Raw genomic sequence first — 26,915 nt, 5'->3', positions numbered from 1 at the left:
GAGACCCTGATATTTTGTCCAACTGAAACTTGTATTTGTTTTCCTTTTATATGCATAAAGTATGCATATAAAGTATGTAAAGAAGGCTGGGGGATTCATAATGCACATGGAATAAATCTCCGGTCTAGTTGTAATCAGTGTTATCAACGAGAACGGAGATTAACTAATCAGGCCCTAAAAATTGGAGTAAAAACGGGAAAATAATTGAAGATTCTAAAACTTGGTGGAAAATATTTACTAAAGGGATAAATCCCGAAAGAGAGTGCACTCACTCTAATTGGCCTACTGAATATCACCCACAGATCCTAAGGGTGATGTGTAGAAAACAGATCCCCTGGGTCCCCTGTCGTGAACCCGAGGTCAAAGTTAAAAACTGGGAGACCTATGTGTCCTGGAGTAGAGGCAAACGTACCCCTGAAGAATACGGCTGCTGCCGAGAAGATGGAACACCCTGCTGCTCTAAGCAACAGAGTAGGCAGAGGAGGCAGAGACGTACCAAAGTGGGGAAAACTTTACTGCCCTACTCTGAAGAAAAAAGGGCCTCTGAGGGAGAAGGGCCAGACGAGAGTGCCAAACACCCTGATACAAAAGAGACTAAGAAAAAATATGCAAATCTATAGAATCCCGCCAGCCTTCTATTGGAGCTATTGGATAGTCTGGCTAGGTGTATTAGCTACAATGAATACACTACCAGGATGGGCTAGAATGACTAACCAATCCCACCAACCTTTTGAACATACCCTAACAAACCAAATTATATGGCCTTGGACAGACGCTTATTATGGACATACAGGAAGTATGGATGCAGATTTGTATGGGACAGAGTTAGCAACCGCCATACTAAGCAATAACCTAACACTCCAACATATAAATGGGAGAATTCATCCCATACCTGGACAGCTAAAAAAGGAGATGAGATACAGATAGGCTGCAGAGTATTCAATGTAAATGTGATAATAAGTCGGCACCCTTTAATTCAAACCGTCCGTCAGCCCCCTTTAACTCAAATCGTTATCAGAGACAAAATGGAATCTAAAATAGCTCAAACCCATTGTGAGTCAGAGGCCTGTTGGTATGCATTTACTGCAACCCAACCAGTGTCCATAGTTTGTTTGGGAGGGACCAGATCAGGGGATCAAGCTATATCTTTCCGATTTCCATTGAACATACAGGAGGAAACTACAACAACCACAACCCACGCTCCCAAAGAGACTACTCAGACTACTCATACTGTTCCAACACAACCAACAGTCGTGCTTAGCCCAAGAATTTTTGAAATTGGATCATATGCAATTAGAAATACAGGTCAACAACAAATGTTATTTAACCCGGCGTGGTCTCTCAAACAAGTTGAATTGCTGATGCAAAATAAATGTTTCAAATATTCAACCAGCATGTTCACCTTTCCTAAAGACTTCTTACGAGGGATGGACAACCTGGCTGCAAAAACGAACTCCTCACACGAAAAGAACGCAGAGAGACTTAACCGGTGCTTTGGGAACAGGATTGGGAGTTTTAAATAGTATTGATTTGGAGGTGATAATGAACAAATTGGCTACCTCAATTAGTGATTTAACTAATATACAAAGGCCTTTGCGATCTTCCTTATTGGCTTTGGGGGCTAACCAGTGGCTGTTGTCGAATATATTACCAAAAGGGGAAAAGGTAAATATAAAGGATCATGAATTGATTACAGATGCACTCAGTGTGCTCCAAAATAACCTCTCTTTAGCTCTCAGCTGCATCCAGGCTCAAATATGGATGCAGTCGATAGCTGCCTCAATTATAAGAGAAGGTGAAGAAGGTATTCTTCCTACTGAAATTCGGAGAATAATTTGGGACAGTGCTACTAATTTTGAAAAGAAACTCCAATCCTGGTGGAACCTGGTAAACTTTACCTATGACCCCATCACAAACACAGCTACTACCTTTATACTCACTATTTACAATGCCACCATATACCAAATTTATCCTGTCATTGCATTAGGGCTAAATCACAACGGGACCATACTCTATCCTTCTGAGCATAGAGTATGGGCCCGAAAGGTAAACGAAAAATGGCAAACTGTCAATCTAGAGTCTTGCATTGTACGGGAACAACAAGGATTCATTTGTGAAGGCAATGCAGTTGAGGCACAAGATATTTGTTTAGATACCGAACAAAATATTTGTCACTTTGAAGTCCATCCCAATGAAAGTCCTAAAACAGTACTTATATATATTGGCAAAGATTGTGTATGTTTGAGGATGGTTTGTGAATTCTTAACCGTAGACAAGGTCATAGTAGAGACTAAAAATTATTCAAATCTCTGTGTTTGCAATTTCACAAAGATAATCGGATGTGACTTTTCCTATTTAGCCCTGGTCATGTCTCACCAACTCCTGCAATCCAATTATACATTAATACATAATCTACAACCTACACCCATTGGAATGAATCTCACTTTGGTTAAGCAGTTACTTCAACACAAAGACTTAGTTAGAATTTTAGAGAAAGTTAGAGAAAACGGACAGAAAACTCTAATAACTGTTCATCACAATGTGGAGGAAATACACCGAGTCTTGGAAAGAGCAAAAAAGAATGCAGAACATAACTGGTGGGACACCCTTTTTGGATGGTCACCTACTGCTACAGGCATCTTGAATAAGTTGTGTCACCCCTTTGTGGTTCTCTTGATATTAATCTTAATCAGTTTGACTTTGTCAATAATATTATATGTCATAACTTGGAAAATGATGCAGCGGGTAACATATCTGATGTCTGTCACCCGTCCAATACTCATTAAAGCCAAAAACGACCAATTATATGATGACTTTAAATTGAAAAAAATTCTCCTGTTAAGTCAACAAGAATTGCAACGATTTGATGAACAAAATGATAAAAAGAAAAAGGGGGGATTGTGATAGACAGTAAACTGTTCATCAAATTCCATTAAAGATACTGGGAGCTCGTGACATGTTATTCCATAAACTATGTAGGCCTAAGCTTAATCTTAACTATTACACTGTGTAACGACTAACTGACTGTAAGCGCTTATCTAAGTTGAAATGCTGAAGCAAGGACTCCTACTATGCAAAAGACTGAAAAGAGGGAGAAAGGGAAGAAGGACAAAGGGGAGAAAGACAAAGGGGAGAAGAAGAAGAAAAAAAAGGGGGTAGTGTCTATATTCTGTAAGATATAAACAAAAGCTTTGTGAGCCACTCTCAGGAAAGCAGGAAATACGAGGAGCTGGTGACGTGAGGAAGACCCGGATGGAGCGACCCCCTAGCTGCAAAGTGTGCAGACGCAGGGTACACCTCTCAGAGAGACCCGATACCGGAAGGCGGAGGATATAAAAAAGACGGACCCTCGGGAAGTGGGCGCGCGCCGTTCGTGGAGCAAGGACTCCCCGGCCGCCCAGCGCTGTTTTGCTTATTGCTGCTTGCTAAAATAAATAATTGAAATTTAATTTGTCCTAACTTGCATCATTTTGGCAAGATAGTCTGTAACATGTATGATGTCTGGGGAATGTTTGAAATTAACAAACACATCCTTTAAAACGGTGGTTTTAAGCATCATGGTAAAACATACTTATTTCCAGCTTTGCAGAATCACATTTTTGCAAAAAAAAAAAAAATCACAAATTTTGAAGATGTACTACATGAAAATGCAGACTTCATTGCATATATAATGCAGCAACCATGATATAATTTCAGAAAATTCTTCCTGATTCTTTAGAAAGCAGAGGAAAAGTATTTCCCCTGCATTCTGAATAATGCTTTTATTTTCCCTGTCTTACAGCAAGGAGGAAGTAGAGACATGACTAGACTAGACAGGTGGTTCTTGTGTGGTTCTTGCTGAGGCCATATTGCTGGGGTCTCTGCAAACCAAAGATTAAAGGCTCTTTGTCATTCTACCAGATAATTTGGAGGGAAAAAAAGTCCATTTCATTTTTTCTTGTCAGCTGAAACTATCCCAAAAATTCAAATGGAATTCAGGAAACCCTCAGGATTGGCTGAAACAGAAAGTTTTCTCTGAAATAAGTTACTGACTCCTCATCTCCTTCAAAATTTGTCATTCAAGCCACGTGGACTTGGGTGTTCTTCAGGAGGAATTCACTGGTAATTTATTACTGTAATCAGAACAACGGCGGGGAGAAGGGAAACAAGCTGGCACGGTTATTTGCAGATTCCAAAGCTTCTGGCAAAGTCCACCACAAAAGGCTGTTTAACAACATATAGTTACAGATGAGATGCAAAGTGCTTTTATAGATTCAAAGAGACGTGAAACGAGGCAGGAAGACAAATGACTTCTTTTTCAATTGGTAACACTCCCCTCACCCCACCCCCACCCCGAACAACACGCAACAAAAAGCAGCAATCAGTAAGATGGGAACTTCTGTACCTTCTTTAGGTGGTCCAGGGCAAGACAAAGCCAAGACAGAGTTCATAGTATGGTCCCTGGACAACTCCATTACCAGCTTAATTCAGCACTGGTGAACTTAGTGCAACATAATATGCACTGAAATGAGACGTTGTGGTGAATACACAAACAGTGAAAACAGTGATGAATAGTAGAAAAAAATATAATCACATCAAGAAAGCTGTGGAGAGCACTCAAGGGCAGGTGGTGAAAACCTTTGTTCATTGCAAAGTAGTGACTGACTAACGAGGAAAAGTTGTAAGTGGAATAGACTACAGTGGCAGTAAATATTGCTTAGATATGGGATTTGTTTAACATTTGGGTTTTTTTTTAAATGGATGTAGCAAAAATGTGAGAAAGATTCTGGAAACAGTGAAAGAAATTATGAGGAGAAAGAAGTTTCTAAGGGAAAAAAAGAAGACTGAAAAACGCAGGAGAGGAATGGGAGGGCGTGACGGAAATATACAGAATATCGGATGGCATTTTTTCAGTACTTCAGGAAAAAGGGAGTGTTGCAAATTGCCCTCTCTTGCAGAAGACGGAATTATCTACATGCCATTGTACGAAGTGGCTCACAGACCACTTGGGAGGCTTCGGGGGTGCCCAGCTTGCTCCCCAGGGGCAAGAGGGGCTCCCTCTCCTGTGGTGTGGGTGGCCTTTGGTGGCTGCTGCCCCCAGCACAGGTCTGCAGCGCAATCTGCAAATAGAAACTGCAATTCACACCAGAATTCACTCTCTCTCATGCATACTGGCACATCCATAATGAGAGATTCAATGAAAATTGCCCCAGGGGAAATTAGAAGAAACATTTGTCAATGGGTGGATGGAGGCTGGAAGAACAGTTGGCTGTTCAGGAAAGGAAACGTGAAAAGCAGAGTATGGTAATGACCAGGAGGTGCCGTGACCTGTGAAATACTCTGCCTCACATCAAACTGACCTTTAATCCCACTGATACAAACCCAGAATGACTCTGCAGCTTTCAGTGTCATTGCTCGTCTTGAGCTGACGTACGATGCTCAGCTGCCCACCCATCCTGCACGTCCCTCTCACTCAGTCAAGGATGTGTAAGACATCAAAGCTCTCACTTAGTACCACACCACGCTTGCTCTTCTCTAGATCAAAAGACCCCAGAATCTGAAAATTCACAGGGCAGAAAATGAGGCTGTATTTCATCACTTCTACAAATCCCTGGGCCAAGAACTTAGTGGGTTACACCTCATTAAGTGGAGTTATACAGCAAGGGAATGAAGGGAAGTTGCTACAAGTACACTTGAAATTGCTAATGTGCAGGGACCTGTAAAGTAGGACATTTAGGTTTAACGTTAACCATCACTTGTGTTTTATGAGATTTTATTTTTCCCGTATTTTACTGCAAAGTATGCAATTTCATTTATACTTTTTTTTCCTAACTACCCTCTCCACTCATTATCCACTTGTAAGATGTTTTGAAACCTTTAACTCCTTGCCTAGTGGAGATAAGACAGACCTTGGACAGTCTGAAAAACTCCCCAATTACATCCCTAATAGCAGGAACCTAAAAAACAAGTGTCTAAGAAGACGTCATTGTCAAGATAAGCGACTGGAAGCTGGTCTGAACTGACCTCCTTGGAACAAACAGGAGCTGAAGGAGGGATGAGGTCACTCTATGACCAGATATGGACACGAGAATCCTAAAGTTCACTAAGGGACAGTGTGAGGAAGACTCTGTGGATCCCTAAGGAGGGAGAAGACCCTCACTCTATTTTTACTATGCATGCTCAGACTATGTCAATGAATTATGAGAACGCCCACACGGCATTGGCCATGCCCCCCATGCTGTAACCACACCCCTGCCACCATAGCCATGCCCATGCAGCACTAGTCACACCCCCCGCTGTACTAGCCACGCCCTCCCCACTGTATTTATCCAGAAAGTAAGAACAGGAGAGGTTTTATACACAGATACAATGTTGGACAGCATAGCAGTAACACCCAGCCATACCTACTGCAACACACCTTACTGAACCAGAATTCGCTAAGAAAATCCCCCCAAATTGAACTGAAACTGGCAGGTGATTTTTGAAGTTTTAATGTTTTGGATGCCATCACCTGAGAAAGTGGCTTGGAAGTCCTCCTGCCCGCTGGCCTGCTAACAGTAGGCACAGAGATGGGAAAGCAAAGCATTCATCCTCCTTGAAACCACTGAAGGAAAGGCAGTGCTGGGCACAGTGACTCACTGAACACTGCACGTTACCTGTTTCTCAAGCTAAGAATACCACCAGAGTACAAGACACGTTCAGTTCCTGAGAATGATACTGCAGTACATCTGTTAGCCAATTAAGGCCTTCTATGCACATCACAGCAGTTGTGCCTCTGCTGCACCGGCTAAAAACTTTTAACAAATTTGGAGGAATGTCAAGACAACCAGTATTCCCTGTAATGTCAGCCCTTGCTAACACAGCATCGTTTACAAGCTATGATATGGTAATAAAAATCAAGCAGCTCATAGAACTTTCATTCAGCTTATAGTAACAGAAGAGTATCTGCCCAAAGTTACTATAACACACTGTATTCTGAAGGCAGACCATAAAGCTCCAAACCGCACCACAGTGTTGAATTACTTTTTTTCTTCATATAGAAACTATTCTACTCTTTTGAGGTTTAAATAGAAAGCACCAACACTCAAGGTCCATAACTTTCAACCAGTCAACTTGTTAGCACACATACATGAGTTGATGCTAAAGATTTATGGTCACCTTTATTCTATGGACAATTAGACATTTGTCCACATGGAAAACAAAGTAATTGGACTCTCACAAAAATCTCCGCAAACTGATCACTGAAGTAACTCTTTTCTTGACAAGATTATGGATGACAATTATCATCACAGTTGAACCATGTACTCCTCTAATGACATCAAATCTTGTTAAAGACACACACAGTCTATTTGTCAAATCCTGATTTAAACTGAATTCTTCAAAGACAAAAGGGATCATTACTGCACTCTGTATTTATACGTACTCTGGGATTTTGACTTTTCACGAGCATTGTCTTATACCAATAAAGTTAAACTGTATTCTGCCTTGAGCTTGTATATAATAATTCCAAATTGGTTTATAATTGTTTAAGTCACCCATCTCCAAACAGAATGGGACCTTGCACCAAGCTGAACGCAGCCTCAGGCCAAACGGGGGGAAAGCCAAGGGAAGAGGGGTGCCAGGCAGAAGCTGGCTGTTCAGGCTGCTGTGAACCCACAGTCCCGTGAGATTTTGCAAGCTGAATCACCTCCCTCGGGAGGAGATAGAGGCCACAGTTCTCCACTGCAGCACTGCCCTGCGTTACCAGCTCTGCTAGGCACTTGCTTACAGTCTGCAGGTACAGCTGGACCCAGTTTACAGCCTTGTTTTACTTTGCAACTGCAAACCCTTAGACAGTTTCAAACCAGGTTTCTAAATAAGCATGCCTGGGTGAGAGAGGGGTTGCATCGCTTCCATGCTTTAAAGATTGGTTTTAGACGCACCAGCTTCAGTCTACAGATTTTCATGAAAATACAACTTCATCCTTCCTATAACTCCTCTCCCAGTTTCAAGGAAAACACCTCTCACTGTACAATGGTTCCTCTTCTCTTATTCACCTTTGAGAAGCAATAAGTTACAAACTCTGGCCTGCAAAGTATCACCACTGGCATTTGAATTCACACCCAATGAAATTAAAGAACTGCTTGTGTCCCTGAGGCTGTTCAAAGGCAGCACTTGTAAGCCTTCCACAACTAACACACAGGTACTCTGCATGCAGGGCACTGCAAACCCAACACAGGTGGCTCTACAGAACCATTTTCCAAAGCCTCTTTGCTAAGGGGTTTTCAAGGTGCCGTGCACCTCCTGACTGCGCTATTGACGCATTTCTAGCTGAGCTACAGCACTCTGGCACTTCGCTGGCCCACACTCCATCAAGTACGAGACAAAATGTTCGATTCGTACAAAATTCTGACTCTGCTGTATAAATCCCCACGTGCTCCTCGCTAAGCAGCATGCATCCCTCTGCCCATGCCCTGCACAACCCCCAGTGCAGCAGAAGCCACCGGAGTGTCACTGAAGCTGTGCAGAGGACCTCTCGCTGGCAGAGCTCCCTGCTCCATACACTCGCCAGTTCAAGGGCAAGACAAGGGACAAAGTATTGGACATCGGTGTTCTTGAGGGTTCTCTCACCCTACTTGTATTTGTGGTGATGTTCACGTGTTGCTCTGCTGACTCTCTAAACTTGAAGAGCAGCACTTTGCCCTTCATGGGCACCAGTTTACCTCTGCCACCCCCAAAAAGAACACTAATTAATATGAATAAATCACATTTTGAAGGCACCGGTGTACTTTGCAAAGCCTACCCCCATGAGATTAAGCTCTTGTGTCACTTGGGTAGTTTGGAGAACTGCCCTAGGACAACATAATTTTAACCCTAAATAGTAATGATGTTAAATAATTTCTCAGTCCCTCCAAAGGAACAGATTATTTCACAAGCATGGGGCGCTAGGGACCACAGGGCATTTCCTCTTTAGTTTTCTATATCCATGCTGTTTGAGGATAGGTCAAAGTGTTAAACTATATCTAAGAAGCAAATGAAAGATGAAAAAGCAGGTACGCCCAAAGAGATCTTGCACCTCTGGCTGGGTGCAGAAACATCTGCTGGCTCAAAGCTAACCCCTAGCCTCGCCTCTCCAACAAAGTCATGCGAAGAACAGTGCTAAGAGGTAGCAGGATGCTGGTGGAAGGACTCAGCCTGCCTGTCCTTGTTTCCCTGCAATGCTTCCTCCCTTCCATGCCAGGTATTTAATTCTTCTGTACTAACAAGCCTCCAGATAAGAGCATTGACCCTTCACATCACAGCACTGAGAATCAGACCTGCCAGGGCCACAGCACTGATGTGCAAACCTCTAAGCAAAGGCACGGTGTGTCTGGGATGGAAGAGGTGCCAGCTGACAGAGCAACCACAGTAACACACATGACGACACGCCACCCCGCAGGCTCTGGGTAATGTGTCTGCCTGCAGCTTGTACCTGCCCGTTTATTCCCGTACGTGCTCATTCAGGCAGATGTCCCAAAGCCACCTGCAGTCCAACAACCTCCTGCCAAGTTAGGGACATCTAGAGCCCAGTGTGCCTGTGCCAGGCTGGCTCCCTGCCACCTGCCCAGCACTCCCTCTGCCCCAGCCTTGCAGCTGCATCGCAGACAGACAAGTGTCCTCAGGGACAGCACAGCTGCAAGGCTTGAAAACAGAGGGCATGGAAAAGCACTGGAAAAGAAATGCAGCTTAAGTGACCTTAGAAACACACTACTCATCATAACTAACTGCAACCTGTTTTTCCCGGTATGCAATACACCGCCTGCAGGAATACACTGGTTTTTCTTTTTTTTTTTGTGCAAATCTGAAAGAATTTAAATTTCACCATTGTTTGCAGTGAAAGAGAAAGTTTTCATAGAGCAAGATTCAAGGAGTTCTCAAATTACCCATTGTGGTGGTTTGACCTTGGCTAAATGCCAGGTACCCACCAAGTCGCTCTATCACTTCCCCCCCTTTCCCTTTTTTTTCTCAATAGGGCAAAGAAGGGAAAGAAAATAAGATAGGAAAACAAAACAACCCTTGTGGGTAAAACAACAGCAGTTTTAATATAAGCAAAGCGAAGCAAAGGTCCGCGCGCGGAAGCAAAAAAAAAGAAAACAGATTTATTCTCTACTTCCCATGAACAGGCGATGTCGGGCCTTCTCAGGAAGCAGGGCTCCGATACGCGTAGCGGTTGCCTCGGAGGACCAAGGGTGACCCCACCCCCTTCCTCCTTTCTCCCAGCTTTATACTGAGCAGACGTCATATGGTCTGGAATATCCCTTTGGTCAGTTTGGGTCAGCTGTCCTGGTTGTGTCCCCTCCCAAGATCTTGCCCACCCCGTCCCACTGTGGGGGGGGGAAATGTCAGAAAGAGCCTTGGTGCTGTGTAAGCACTACTCAGCAGTAGCCACAACACCAGTGTACTATCAACACCCTGCCAGCTCCCAACATAAAACACAGCACCATGAGGGCTGCTACAGGGGAAAACCAATTCTGGCTCAGCCAGACCCGATACACCCATTCATCTCTATGCTCTTGAAAGTTGAGAAACCTTCACTGGCAAACAACTTTTCACAGGCTAACGCATGGTTCCGCATCCCTTTAAATATCAAACTGGTAGAAAAAAAGAAAGTGATATGGATACCCATAGATTCGGTGTAATATCAATTTGTGCATAACTCTCCACCTGGAGATCCATCAGTAGATATGTTATCCATCCTGCAATAGACCGCCTGTGGCTTGTTCTCTAAAGTCCATTCTGAGTATTTGCAACTGCAACCACACTTCCCTTTAAATCTTAACTGGAAGTAGAGTCTCTCACCTAAAGATGTTACATTATGGAAATGGGAAAAAAAAAAAACCCACAACACCAAGCCCCAGTAATACTGATGTTATCTTCAGTAGGTGTAACGAATGCATTGTCTTTTGCAGAAGCTGCTGGAGTGGTGGCAAGCAGGTGCTGTGACAAACTTTCATTTTAAATCTGCTCCCTACAGTAAGGGTTGCATGGAAGAATTTTGAAATCAGGCGTGTGAGGAGGAGATGGCCGGGCATCACTCACTTCAGGTCAGATTGAACAATCCTAAAATAAGCCTTATACAGAAGGCAAAACCAGAAAATTTCTTCAAGGTCACCTTTCAGAGTTTATCTCAAATTGTTCCTTTGGCAAAGAGAGGTGTATGATTTCCTTCTTACAACATACTACAGAAAACTAGTTAAGCTGTACAACCCAAAGCACAGAATTCTTCAGGGGGTCTCTGAGAAGCCAAAACATTCTCAGGAAGCCCACGTACCCCTGACCTACCTCCGAAGCACTCACGACTTACTGACCGCCCTTCCAAAGCTGAATCTAGGCTGCAACAACTGTCAGGGCTTACTTACTGCATGGCATTTATTTGTGAATTCCTTCCCCCCCTCAAGGGAAGCTGAATCTAGAACCAGAAATAATAATTGAAAAAATCCAAACAATATTAAGTATTGGACAGAATCCTCACAGGAACAAAAGAAGGGACAACAGGCTCTCTCATCACAAGAGACTCAGCTACAAGACACACAACAATAAATTTAACTAATATTTTCAAACACTACAGCAGGTATGACTCAATCTTTGAGTAATGATGGATTGTAGGTACAATTTTGGAGAGATTTAAAAAGTAGTTCAGTTGTGACCCCAGGCTTTAGTTGATGAGTATGGTGGGTTTTTGCAGTATTTTTTCCTCCCGTTATAAAGAAACTTGTATTTTGCTTTGGCATTTTTTCAGCAGAAGGAAAGACAAAAATTACAGGAGCAGTAACAGTAGCAGACACACCAGCAACAGCAATGCTGCAGTCTGCTCCACTTCCAGTAACGATGTATGAAGAAGCACAAAATACAACATAATTGGCCCCTAAAGGCTGTAATGACTCTGGTTATTAATGCAGCTCCATCCCAACGGTATCTTGCATATCTCTCAAACTTTAATGCCAGATCCCCGTGACTACGGAAGTACCAGTTCCTACATACTACAAGGAAATTAAGCGAATATAGACCACGGTAACACTGGAAATTTGCATCAAAGAACCCAGCTCAACCTGGGAGACCTAGACTCAACTTTTAACTACTAGACTACCCTTCCTTTCTTTACCCAAGAGTAGAGCTACAAGGAACCCAGAGACAAATACTTCAAAATGTCAAAAGCCATCACTAACTCACACTTTTTATAGACATACAGTTTCAGTCTGACCTTGAAGTAGGATCACTGCAGAAGTTGTATGGAAAGTGCAGTTGTTTTTAAATAAACTGAGTTATGGATGTTCTGCAGAATAATCATGAGCTCGTAATTGTTCCTTTTAGTCCCTAAACCTCTTGGCTGTACTCACGGAAAACTCTGAAGAAACAGCATGCTCCTCTCAAGTTTTCATCACATTTCCATTTTGGCAAGACATCCAGTCCAGATCTTTGTAAACTCACAAAGCAGGACAGAAAAGCAGCACTTGGCACCCTACTTAACCCTTGCCATCTGAAAATGCAGAATTGCTTTAAATAGGATGGTATGCTTTGATTTGTCACAATGTTTATGATTACATTTATTTTCTGCTTGCAGACATTATTAAAAAAGACATTTCATCTCAATGTATGTATAAAATCAAAGGAATAAAGAAAGGCAGTGTGCCTAATTTAATTACTGTCCTGGTTCTTTCAGTAAACGATGGCTGAGCATACCAATATGAATAAGGATTTGTAACTAAACATCACACTATAATTATGAAAGAGCAGGAAATTGAGATACAGACTCTGATCCTAATTGCTCCATGATAACCATGTAAACGCATCTCACTCCAAGTATTCTTTCATGACCCTGGACTGTTCTTTTGCCCTTCTTGTCTATTTATGAAGGAAAAACCTCTTGGCATCTAAATTATGGCTGTGACGTTCTGTGATGCTGATCTTCTAACTGTTCCATTTACCCGAATAGGATTTACAAGTACGTATCATTAATAAAATTTGTATCAGCTAGAAAGGAATCTAACTTATACCCACCATTGGAACACAGCAGTCCTTCACCTCTCTTCACACCAAAAAAAGAGCCCAAAATACTAATTTGCTCAGGAAACAGTATTCTCCTTGATCCACTGAGAATACACAGCACAGGCCAATCATCTGTATCTCAGACACGTTTTAAACATGTTCTGAAGGACTGTAAGGAACTGTGTTAGACATTGTTTGTCTCAACATTGCTGCTCCGCGACCACCACTTCCCACCCCCAACATCCTGTTGTTCTAAAGGAGTACGCTACAGAGTCCCCGACAAAACCACGACATCCGCTCAAAGTGAGAACAACGACAGCCTTGGCAGTGCCTGCCAAGCTGCACCTGCGCGCAAGCTGGGTGAGGGGCAAAGGGACCGCAGGTCGACACCCTCCCCCCCCGCCCCGCCAGCACGGCCACCATGAACACCTGGGCATGCGCGTACAGAGGACCACGGGGCGGCACATATTACAATGAGCTCCGTGGAAATGGGCGGACTCTTCGGGGAAATCGTGGGGACTAAAGGACTGCGTACTCCTCTCTTGGGGCCACTGTCTTTGCAACCTGCTTCGACACCTGTTACCTGGAGCTGGGACCTCGGCGGAGCTTGGAGCACCACCACCTGCACCGAGGCTGAGTCTGCGGAACATCGTTGGATCCCTGGTGGTGGCGGTAATTAGTTGCATCTCTACCGTTTTCTGGCTTAGGGATTCTGACTTTCTCTTTCCTTTTCTCTCTGTCCTATCGCTATTACTAATTGTTACGGGAAATAAAGTTCACAAGGTTATACAGCATCTGACCTCGTTTGTGTCTTAATCTCGCTCTTGGGATCGTTTAAGAACCCGCCCCGATATTGGATTGGGACAAGGACGCACAGCCAGAAGCTAGTGTTACACGCCTCCTGCGGCTCATCAGCCAGGCTCCTTCGCAACTCAACTTTTCAGGTAAAACACACTAAGACTTTCAAGATAAAGTTAAATTGGTAGCAGTTCTGGAGGTTTTTTTCCTCATTTAAAATTGGATTAAGACACACCATTCACTTACATAAGTAACAGGACAGAAACAGCACTCGGACTCTCAGCTTAGTAGGACTTTTCCAGAACATGGCTCCAGAATGCTGGAGGACTAACTTTATAGGAGCCTATGATTTCTGTTTAGTTTCATTTCAATTTAATACTAACGTCTTCTCTAGTCATTATTTCTTCTTCTCCTTACTTTCAGTGACTTAAGCATCAACCCTCCTAAGAACACGCCTAGCCACAAGCATGCAATGGTTATTTTTGGCTAACACAAACATGCTCTTTTCATTTGATAATGCTACCTATTCTTTCACTGCAAAGCCCACAAAAATCCATTTCCCCTGTGCCCAGTGCTCTTTCAGAAGCTGTAGATCAGGGTTAAAAGAGTTTAAAAGATGACAAGTTTTATTTCATTTCCCTGCAGACCTTAAGTTACTCCATTAGTGTGAGGATTTATTAAACAATGCTTTGGGGAAAATGTGTAGCTTAGTACAAGAGGTCATTCTGAAAGTACAGAAATCCCTCTGTTTCTAACTTTTCTAGCTATGGAGAAACCAGCCGCATGTGACTCTCCGTTCTACACTTCAAAGCCCTGATGGAAGTTGGATGTACGTGTGAAATCAGGCCACAGTTCTGGCTCATGCTGCTCTCCCTTCACAAGAAGTTTGACAGAGGAACAGCAAGCATTTACTCAGTGAGTCTCTTTCCCCCACAAAATTAAAAACTAACATGAACTTCCCACTTTAATTGCCATTCGGATATCTATATAGTGGTGTTATTAATCAGTTTTTGCTATGGTCATTATTAGTACTGCTTACTTTTTTATTATCTTATTGTCCAAAATCTGTAGTGACAATGCAAGACGCTACTGAGTGCCTTTTTGGCAGAGAGACAAAACTCTGTTACTTTACCATCACAATCTTTATATTTACAGGTTTTGAACAAAATAAACTGAACTGTTATGACACATTTCAAGCAGAAAACTGAAGGGACAGTTTAACCTGTTCTGTAATGTGTACATCTCTAAAGGTGGCATTTGGGAATGGCGAAGCTTTCAAAAAAGCTCAAGGAGTTGCATGCCCAGTTCCAATTAAAAATCAAAATATGTCATTGTTTTTAAACACAGAAACATAATCTGCTGCCAGTGATACATTAATGAGTAAAATAAAACATTCAAATTACCTAAGTATCTCTTCTCTGGTTCTAAGCTGTTGTCTTGACAAAAACCACATAGTTAGGATCCTTTTTTCCTATTCTCTATTTAAAGGCAAATTAAAAACACTGAAAAATCTGTTTTCCTTGCACTGACAAACACAAATGGATTACACGGGCCCTTTGTCAGACCCTTGGAGACAACTTCTGCTTGGGAGCAGGAGTCTGCTGTGCCAGAAATCTCAGGAAAACACCCAGCAAGTGCATCTGTCCTGTCTGAGTCTCTGTGCCAGCGACACCGTCCTACAAAAGCAGCTCCCCCTGCCCAGAGCAGAGCAGTGCTGGGCCAGAGCTCGCTGCCCAGGCACGCTGCCCTCCGCAGAACCTGCTGGCTCTGGCAAGAGCCCCCCTGGGCTGGAGGACTGGCCCCGGCACCACCGGCCCCTGCAGCCCCTGCGCCGGGCACCCAACAGCCTGCTCCTGGCTTCAGTGGGTCCCAGCTGACCCCCAGCTGCAGGGCTGCCTTTCCGTGCTTTGCTCTCCAAACAAGTAGGGTCACTGCTCAACACAGCGTACTTCTCTATTCCCTTATTACATCTAGAAGATGGTTCACATTTCAAAAGCAAGCAAATTTCTTTCTGTTGTACAATTTGTAACTACCTGTGGTAATGACCCACTACCAGCACTGAAGTTTTTTGTACTTTTTCTTTAATAGCATTTGCATTTGTCCCACTCCTGGTGAAAAAAAAAAAAAACAAAACAAAAAAACCCAAACATGACAAAACAAACCGAAAAAACCCACCACAAAACACTGAAGTGGTTTCAGCTCAGATCAGCACTCCTACCCTCCATTAAAATATTAATAAAAATAATTAGTACATTGTAATGGTTTAGCCCCTGCCAGGGTCTGAGATCACGCGGCCGCTGCCCCTCCCCCACAAAGGGAGGGAAATACAAAGCCCCGAAACTGAGATAAAGACAGGTTTAATACAGCAGTGCAATAGCAACACAACAAACAGCAACAATAAGAATAACAGTGATAACAATGAACGGAGCAAAGTATCTCTACCAATACAGGAGCGAGAGGAGCAGATGTATAAAACCACGCACCCCGCGCCAGGATGTGACGCGCCAGGATGTGACGTCCGCATGGTATCTGAATAACCCGGCTAGAGCTCCCCCCCCACTGCTGGGGAAACTTAACCCTATCCTGGTTAAACCAGGACATAATCCACCCCTTTATTCTATACCATGTGCGTCACATCCAGCTGCCACTTAGCAATGAGCATTGACAAAGAGAAATTAACAAAAGCACAGTATAACTCACGGTTATACTCACGGTGTTTTCACCCACAATCAAGTCCCCTTGTGGTACGCATCGGACCTCTCCATCCTTCTGCATCACCCACCAGGTGCACCCAGGTCCTTGAGCAAAAACAATCCCGTGGATGGGTTTGCCTTTGCCCGGCGCAGGACTAACCCAGACCATTTTTCCCAGCAGGTCCCTCATGCGCACCACAGGGACTTTATCCCCGTCTACAACACGTGGGAGTTTTGACTGAGCCGGGCCAGCTCGATTGGCAGATCCTCTTGTGTTCACTAACCAAGTGGCCTTTGTCAGATGTGTGTCCCAGTGTTTGAAGGTTCCACCCCCCATTGCTCTCAATGTAGTTTTTAACAGTCCATTGTAGTGCTTGATCTTCCCGGAGGCTGGTGCGTGGTAGGGGATGTGGTAGACCCACTCGATGCCGTGTTCTTCTGCCCAGGCATCTATGAGGTTATTTCGGAAGTGAGTCCCATTGTCCGACTCAATCCTCTCTGGGGTGCCGTGTTGCCACAGGACTCGCTCTTCAAGGCCCAGGATGGTATTTTGGGCGGTGGCGTGGGACACTGGATAAGTTTCGAGCCACCCAGTGGTTGCTTCCACCATTGTGAGCACGTGGCGCTTGCCTCGGCGGGTCTGTGGCAGTGTGATGTAGTCGATCTGCCAGGCCTCTCCATATTTATATTTCATCCATCGATCTTCATTCCGCTGGGGCTTCACCCGTTTGGCTTGTTTGATTGCAGCACACGTCTCACATCCATGGATGATCTCTGTGATGGTGTCAATGGTGAGGTCCACCCCTCGATCTCGAGCCCACCTGTATGTTGCATCTCTGCCTTGGTGGCCCGAGGTTTCATGGGCCCACTGGGCTATGAACAGTTCACCTTTACGCTGCCAGTCCAAGTCCACCTGAGCCACCTCGATCTTAGCAGCTTGGTCCGCCTGCTGGTTATGTTGATGCTCATCAGTGGCTCGACTCTTGGGTATATGGGCGTCCACATGGCGCACCTTCACAACGAGGTTCTCCACCCAGGCTGCAATGTCCTGCCATACTTCAGCAGCCCAGATGGGTCTGCCCTTGCGTTGCCAGTTGTTCTGCTTCCATTGCTGCAACCACACCCACAGGGCACTTGCCATCACCCACGAGTCAGTGTAGATATAGAACCTCAGCCACTTTTCTCGCTCAGCAATCTCCAAAGCCAATTGGATGGCTTTCACCTCTGCAAACTGGCTTGATTCACCTTGTCCCTCAACAGCTTCAGTGGTTTCTCGCGTGGGATGCCACACTGCAGCCTTCCATCCTCGATGTTTTCCCACAATGCAGCAAGACCCATCAGTGAACAGGGCATATCGTTTCTCCTCCTCTGGCAGCTCGTTATATGGTGGGGCCTCCTCAGCACATTTCACCTCTTGTTCTGGTGACATCCCAGCATCTTTGCTCTCTGGCCAGTTTATGATCATTTCTACTAATCCTGGGGGGTTGAGGTTCCCTATTCGAGCCCGTTGTGTTATCAACGCAACCCATTTACTCCACATGGCATCTGTTGCATGATGTCTGGAGGGAGCCTTTCCTTTGAACATCCATCCCAGCACCGGCAGTCGGGGTGCCAGGAGGAGCTGTGTCTCAGTGCCGAACACTTCTGAGGCAGCTCGAATTCCTTCATACGCTGCCAGTATCTCCTTCTCAGTCAGGGTATAGTTAGCTTCAGAGCCTTTGTATCCCCAGCTCCAAAAGCCTAGAGGTCGGCCTCGGGATTCCCCATGTGCTCTCTGCCAAAGGCTCCAGGAAGGGCCATTCTCCCCGGCTGCGGTGTAGAGCATGTTCTTAATCTCCTGCCCTGTCCGGACTGGCCTGAGAGCCACTGCCTGGGTAATCTCCTGCTTAATTTGTTCAAAGGCTTGTTGTTGCTCTGGGCCCCATTTAAAATCGTTCTTCTTGTGGGTTACGTGGTAGAGAGGGCTCACAATCAGGCTGTAGTTTGGGATGTGCATCCTCCAGAACCCCACAGCGCCCAGGAAAGACTGAGTCTCCTTTTTAGTGGTTGGTGGGGCCATGGCTGTTATCTTGTTTATCACCTCCATTGGGATGTGGCGACGCCCATCTTGCCATTTTATTCCTAGGAACTGAATCTCCCTTCCAGGCCCCTTAACTTTCTGTCGCTTGATGGCAAAACCAGCCTTCAGGAGGATTTCAATTATCTTCTTTCCTTTCTCAAAGACTTTCTTAGCTGTGTCCCCCCATACAATGATATCATCAATGAACTGCAGGTATTCTGGAGCCCCACCTTTCTCCAGGGCAGTATGGACCAGTCTATGGCAAATGGTGGAGCTGTGTTTCCACCCCTGGGGCAATCGATTCCAGGTGTACTGGATACCCCTCCAAGTGAACGCAAACTGTGGCCTGCACTCTGATGCTATTGGGATGGAGAAGAACGCGTTAGCGATGTCAATCGTGGCGTACCACTTGGCTGCCTTCGACTCCAGCTCATACTGGAGCTCTAGCATGTTCGGCACTGCAGCACTCATCGCTGGCGTAACTTCATTCAGGCCACGGTAGTCCACGGTCAGTCTCCATTCGCCATTAGGTTTTCTCACTGGCCATATAGGGCTGTTGAAAGGTGAATGAGTCTTGCTGATCACCTTCTGGCTTTCTAGTCGACGGATCAGCTGATGGATGGGGACCAGGGAATCTCGGTTAGTGCGGTACTGCCGCCGGTGCACCATCTTGGTAGCAATTGGCACTCGCTGCTCTTCAACCTTAAGCGACCCCACCACCGAGGGGTCCTCTGAGAGGCCGGGTAAAGTGGACAATTGCTCAACCTCCTCCAGGGCAGCTACACCAAAGGCCCACTGGTACCCTTTTGGGTCTTTAAAGTACCCTCTCCTGAGGTAGTCTATACCTAGGATGCACGGGGCATCTGGGCCAGTCACAATGGGGTGCTTATGCCAGTCCTTCCCAGTTAAGCTTACTTCAGCTTCTAATAGGGTCAGCTGTTGGACCCCCCGTCACTCCGGAGATGCAGATGGATTTGACCCCACTGTGGCCTGATGGCATCAGGGTGCACTGTGCGCCAGTGTCTACCAAGGCCTTACATTCTTGTGGTTCTGATGTGCCAGGCCATCGGATCCACACCTTCCAGTAAATCCGATTATCCCTTTCCTCCACCTGGCTGGAGGCAGGGCCCCTCTAATCCTGCTCACCATCACTCAGTTGATCTAAGAGTGACTCCTGCAAGAATGACTTCCTGGTCCCCTCAAGAGGGTCAAGCATACTGCTGGCCATTCTATTCTGTCTGGGGGATTTCTGACTAGACACTGGAGCTGCATCTCTCTTGGAAGACTCCCCTTTCATGGTGGTCTTCCCTTTCAGTTGCTGTACTTGTGCAGCTAGGGCGGAAGTGGGCTGTCCATGCCACCTTCTCATGTTTTCCCCATGGTCGCGGAGGAAAAACCACAGGGTGCCCCGTGGTGTGTACCTTCCACTGCCCTTCTCTTGGGTGGGGAAGCACCTGCTTCTAATAGCTGAGACATTGGCCCGTGCAGGTGAAACATAGGACATGTCCTGTTCCACTTTCTGGAGCCTCTGAGACAGTTCCTCTACAGCTGAAACCAAAGCATGTTGGGAGGAAGGGAGACTTCCCTCATATTGCCGGAGCTGCATAATCACTTCATCTACTGTCTGAGTCTGGGTGTCTCGCCACCAGGACGCTACTGCTAATGCTTTGGAATGTCCCTCTGGTCCACTTTGCAGGAACTTCCGCCACATCAGCTGTGTACAAGGGACCTGATCTGGATCCATTGGTGACTGCTTATCATTCAGATCACCATAGATCATGTCAAACACAGCCATTTCCCTGAGGTTTTGGATGCCTTTCTCCATGTTGGTCCACTTGCCCAACCGACATAGAGCATCATCCTTGTAGGGGTACCTCTCCCTCACAGCGAGCAGGAGTCGCCTCCAAAGGCTGAGGGTTTGAGCCTGTTTCCCTATTGCCTTGTCAATACCAGCCTGCTTGGCTAAAGGTCCCACCTGCTTGGCCTCTCTCCCCTCCAATTCCAAACCAGCAGCTCCACTATCCCAGCACCAGAGCAACCAGGTGCAAATTTGCTCGCCTGGAAGGCGGCCGAAATCCTTCCGCATATCTCGCAACTCACTGAGGGATAGAGATCGGATGATTACCTCCGGCTCTTCCTCCTACTCTCGTGATGGGTCTGGTTCATTATCACCCTGTGCACTGCGAGGGGATTTTTTGGTATATTTGGTTTTCCATATCGGGGCAACTGATATTGGTACTGCTTGTCCCTCTGGCTCAGCTGCTGTGCTGGTGGAGGCGACCAGTACTGGCACTGCCTGTCCCTCTGGCCCAGCTGCTGCACCAGTAAGTTCACTTTCAGACCCTGCAGCCCTTTCTCCCCCTTGAGGGCAGTGATCAGTGTTAAGGGCGATGCGGTAAGCATGGGCAAGACCCCAGCACATCGCAAGGATTTGTGTCTCCCGGGGTTTGTCAGATTGGCAGCACACCTTTTCCAAACACTCCACCAGTTTATCAGGACTCTGCACTTGTTCGGGAGTGAGATCCCAAAGCATTGGAGGTGACCACTGACTCAGGCACTTGCCCATCTTTTCCCACACACCTTGCCATTTATAACTATCTGCCCCCGGGGCAGGTTTCCGGGTGGTGCTATTGTTGGAGAAGTACCGCATGGCCCAAAACAAGATCTGGCAGACATTTAGAAAGCACAGAGCCGCAAGCACACTGGTCTGGGTGCTCCAGGGATAGCTGAAACTCTCAAAAACCGAGAGAATCTCTTCCCCTGGCTCACCCACAGAGGGGGTGAGACCCTTAACAAAAGCCCAGGCAGCGAACAGGTAGCGGTTCACCCCCACAAGCAGCGAAACGAGCCCATTATAAGCAGACAGTAACCAGTAGAGCAAAATAAAACCCTTGACACATTTTCCACCGACAATAAATTCCAGTACTAGGAGCACAGAGTGGATATGAGGATTAATCCAGCCCCACCACGCAAGCAAATTGCCCAGCATTGCAAACATTCCTTATCAAACAATACAAGTAAAAACAGAAAAATTACACCTAACAGATTGCTCTAACACACTTTCTCCTTTTGTCCTTATTTCAGTCTTCTCCAGCCTCATGTTGGAGTGCCAAAGTTGTAATGGTTTACAACCCCTGCCAGGGTCTGAGATCACGCGGCCGCTGCCCCTCCCCCACAAAGGGAGGGAAATACAAAGCCCCGAAACTGAGATAAAGACAGGTTTAATACAGCAGTGCAATAGCAACACAACAAACAGCAACAATAAGAATAACAGTGATAACAATGAACGGAGCAAAGTATCTCTACCAATACAGGAGCGAGAGGAGCAGATGTATAAAACCACGCACCCCGCGCCAGGATGTGACGCGCCAGGATGTGACGTCCGCACGGTATCTGAATAACCCGGCTAGAGCTCCCCCCCCACTGCTGGGGAAACTTAACCCTATCCTGGTTAAACCAGGACATACATTTAGATAATAGACACAGGAGGAGTTCCAAACCCACCACAGAATTTTCACACATCTTGTTCATCACATTCAAAATAACTCAGCAACTACCTAATTACTATCATTGGGTCATTACACCAACACTTCAGTTTGGCTGGCTACTGATGGCAGTTGATCTGCAGGCTATCTGAATTTAAAATAAATACAACAAAAATCCCTTTTACTTTCCAAAAAAGTGCACTATAGGTAATGTAATTATACTGCTAAAAGATCAAAATCTGATATGTTGACTGTAATCTGACATCTAAATGACATGTCTGAATTGTGCATCCATCTCAAAAACCAAAACACTATTTCTACCTTGCCCTAGGAAGTTTGCAAAACCCATTCAGTTATCCATCAAATAAATATATTTTTTTCAGTGAAAAAGCAAATATTTGTGTTGTGATATAGCACTCTGACCCAACGCACTATGTTTTGGATCTCCCTGATGTGCACTAAATAAAAACTACGTAATGCAAACCCATGCCAATGGTCAGAGCCCAGAGTTTCCAACCACTTCACAAAGATGTGCCTCTCACTGCTCATTCCTGACAGTGCTAAGCAGACACTGTACCACAGCATTACGTTTTAAACATCAAGAGCATCTCTTTAATAATCACTTTTCTGTTTTTATTAGGTATGCACAAGTAAGTGTTACATCATAAGAGTGACACTACTCCATCAGAACTGCACATGTTCACTCCTTTCAGTTACACCAACACAAAGCGATACCAAGAACAGGACCTTCTTTCTCAACAACCACTCATAGAAGAAAACATAGATAGGGCACTTAAGAGCCATTGCCAGCATGTCAAAAGTCATTTTGCAAAGTCACACATACTGCTTTTCATTCATAAACCTTGAGCAAGTACCAAAGCAGGTATTACCACATTCACAGAATTAAGCACACACTTAAAAAGCTTCTAGCAGAGATTGTCTGAGGTTTGAACAAGATGTGCCCTATCTCTGACAGTGCTTGGTTTTTTAAGAGTTGAACAATATTTAGATGGATGCTAAAGGACACTTTTGTATTTCCACTTTTAATTCATTTTTTTCCAGAAAATAAGGCAAATAATTTCAATTTTGAAATATGCTGGGTGACATCACTATGCCTTACATATACATTGGATCACTGCTTTGCAGAGGAGGCCGAGGCATTAAATCCAAAATGGCAAAGCTCCAGCTGAAGACAAATCTCTTCCAAAAACTATAGGGAGCTCCGTTATTCAAAACTATTCTGCAAGCATTCCGGCAACAACATGATGGATGTGGCAGGCCAGTCTGGGTACACAGCTAACCACCACCGCAGTTGTGGACAGTCCCTGCACAGCGTGGAGCCTGATGTGGGGGTGACACACCCCCGTGCTCAATACCCGGTACCACGAGCAGTCCCCCGGCTCGGATGGACTCACTGCAAACCCCAGCTGCACACACACGGCTGTCTAGAAAGGTATAGGAGCACCGGCTGTATGACACCTATGGCAAGTAGTTAGGAAATTACAAAAGACTGTGGATAGCTACGCCTTTGTGAACTTTTAGAAAAGGCTACTAGTACTGCAGTTGTGATGTAATGCCAACACTAACCACACAAACCAAGCATTTGGTTTTTCAATCGGCGATGGCACAGCACAAGCACACAGCTCACCCACATCAATGTGCACTACTTGAATAAATTCCCCACTGCTTCTATCACTGAATATAAAGGTCTTCCTTATACATTTGAGTAATCAATACTTGGATCATATAAGTCATGTTTCACCAGGGAAAAGGAAAATGAATGAGATTAATTTAATTCTGCCACTTTCTATAAACCAGCAATGGCCTCCCGCTACAGAAACCACTAACTTCATTATTTTACAACAGGATATCAATGCTGTAGCATATTTTAAAAGTCTAATTTACTTGGAGTAATAAAAAGGCACCCTCAAGGCTCATCACGTATGTCATATTATGCTTAGTTTTAACATTCCAGCTTAAGAGCAGTATGCAAAAATCTCAGCGAATCAAGTTGATTAATATTTTGCATTTGCATGCAGTAGTGCTCTCCACTCACCAAGTACTAGATTAACATTATTTTATTAAATTTCAAAGCAATTGTGTTAGGTGGAATAATAAAATGTCTCTGTCTTACATTCTTTATCTTGGCAATAAAGCCTTTAAAACAGAAGCAAAAGTAGTAAATTAATGCAGTAAACTCATTTACAGACAGAAGGTCAGGAATGAGGGAATTCCAGACTTCTCTAGCGGTGCTAGGACTAGCAGGGCACAGAAATCTACATTGAAAATAGAAGCATAAGGTTTGCAGGTATCTCGTTATCTTCAGTTGTATGGTTAGAGAAAAAGTTAAGGATATTTTTTAATTTTCTAGTACTCATCAGGGTTCATAGTGCCTTTTTGCAGAAACCCTATTTCATGAGGTTGCTGCTGGAGGGCAACCAGCTCATTAGGAAAAAGCTGAAAGGACAGAACAAGAACACAAGTAAAAAAAGAGTAGAAGCAATAAATAAAAAAAATAAATCACAAACAATGAAAGAGATAACAGATCGTTGTCTCTTTCTCCTTTCTAGCTCCAGTGTTTTAATTAAGACAGCATTACACTTTCTGGAACAATGTCTCCTTGCCTGCCAATTGGCTCCTAGTTCCTCTTTTAAAACTCGCTCCTTAACAGCCATTTCTCCCAGAAATCCTTCCAATAGTAGCTTATTTTCAATTCATAAATGGTCACTAAAATTATGGTAGATCAAGACAATTATTTTGTTAACATATTATTATATTGTCAACTTCTGTAGAAAGTCAAAAAGACACATCCTCACCCTAGCAAATACTCTTCTTTTCAACCACAGCAGCTAAAAGCAGAAGCTATTGCAAACTGGGCCTTAACTGAGCCTCTAAACATCTAGAGCTCCTAATGGCAGTGAAGAGACTTTCTCAATTTGCCATTAACCAAGCCATCAGCTGTATTTATTAACTGTGGCACTGCACTTCAGAATTACTATGCTTCAATGATACAGCTTGCTGCATACAGCCTCCTAACCAAGGGACAGTTGGTGATAGTCAAGCCAAAGACATGATGTTAGCCCTTGTACTCGTGTAATTTGTCATTTTAGAGATTTTCATAGGCTCTTGAAGAATAGGAACTTGCCTGATTCATTAGTTATCCTTCTAACATCCAAAGAACCGAATTCGCTTCCAATTACACCTCTTCATATTTCAATATATTTGTTAAAATACTGAACGGAGCTTGTCTTGGAACATTTCCCCCTACAGTAATTCCCCACAGAATTCCTTATAAAGAGACAAAGTGGAGCACAAGCGAAGTGTAATATGGCTTTAGAACTGATGGCCTTAACCAAATAAATGCTATAATCAGCATCCATATTTAGAACATCAACAGGATTTTTATTGCACTACAAATAGTCACAGTAGTGTGGGTAACTTTGACTTCCAGAAGAGATGTTTCTGTTTTGAAAGCATCTCACTTGCTCTGGATGATGAGCCAAGAGCAGAAAGATGATGGGTCATATCACATCTCCATCTTAATTACTTTTCTATCAAATATAATGTCATTTAGGCATTATGACCTTAGCTGTTCCAGAAGCTGCTCCAAATCTTTATAACAACATACTGGACATAACTTTTCCAGCACTGTGAATTCAGTGCTTTATAAATATAAAAAAGAAGGAAAACACAGGTGAGGCCAAGAGCAACATGTTAGGGAAGTTTATTTATGGAAAATTACTCTGCCAGTTAATTTGTTTCCAACAAGTCCAGGGAATGAACACTAAAACACTTTGATTTCTTATAAAATGCAATGCTTGTTTTTGAAGCTTTTTGACCCACATTTCCTCACCCAGGAGTTTACTTTCTGTAACCAGTAACGGAGTTATTCAGTACTGGCTAGAAAGGGCCTTTTCTGTGCAGTTCATCTGCTGCATCCCAGTAAGTAGGACACTATGATCATGCACATGTTGCTGCTACAACCTTCCATACTCTCTACTTTGCTCTCTACCAAATAAAATGGAAGAGATGCTTTATCCTGTAAGTGGATATGCAAATAGACTTAAAAAGTACAATATAATGGTTAAACAGAATTATCATAGAGATAATTCCGATAACTCAAACATATGCACACAATTATCACACACAGGACATGTGAAACAGGAGCACAATTCAAGCAGTCCCTCCGTAACTGTTGCTAAATGTGCCCCCAAGGAGGGACGGGACCTGGCGATGGTGCACAGCGGCAGCACACGTCTCACAGACACTGCCACACGTGTGTGCATCAACGCGCACTGGAGTGACCCATGTCAGCGGTGCAGAAAGAGGGGCCAGAAAACAGCAGGTAAAAGAGAGGGTGAAAATTACTCCTGCTTAAAAGCCCGTCCCTGCCATAACAGAGTATCACAAGAGAGTACAGATCCGAGCTCTCCCTGTTACCCAGTACAAAGCTCACACACACGTGAAGTCTCTCCACAGCCTGTGGAGGCAGCAGGACCTTCCTCCTGCTCACGGACTAGGCCTGCGCTGTCCCACAGCACGGCCAGAGGAAAGGCAGGATTCCCCACTGCAGGTGCCACCACTCACCAAGACCTTGCAGAATCCTGTTATCAAATCGGTCTGAGAACACCATGAGCTGACCTTGGCTACTGCTGTTAACCAAGGCAGTGCCACAGCGCCTCACCAACCACAAGAGAAAGGATTAAGTTACACTCATGTCTCAAGTCAAACCCTTTTGATTTGAAGCATATTATTCCAGCACACACAAAATGGTATCACAATTATATCAGCAGCGGTCTTTTTGGTAACTGCCTGGGGTAGGCAGCAGTCATTTTAAGTATCTAGAAAATCACATGGGTCTGCCCTTGGTGCTGGAATTCTTCTGGAGCTATAAAA

The 26,915-nt window shown here is 44.5% G+C and overlaps 1 pseudogene; it reads right to left on the bottom strand.

Annotated features, from left to right (window-relative positions):
• Positions 1–26,915, bottom strand: part of LOC141929141 (serine-rich coiled-coil domain-containing protein 1-like) — a 59,157-nt pseudogene that overhangs the window by 16,941 nt on the left and 15,301 nt on the right.

Source organism: Strix aluco, chromosome 13 (assembly GCF_031877795.1).
Source record: "Strix aluco isolate bStrAlu1 chromosome 13, bStrAlu1.hap1, whole genome shotgun sequence".
Classification (NCBI taxonomy): Eukaryota; Metazoa; Chordata; class Aves; order Strigiformes; family Strigidae; genus Strix; species Strix aluco.
The sequence above is the reverse complement of the archived record's forward strand: the minus strand, read 5'-3'. Positions and strand labels throughout refer to the sequence as shown.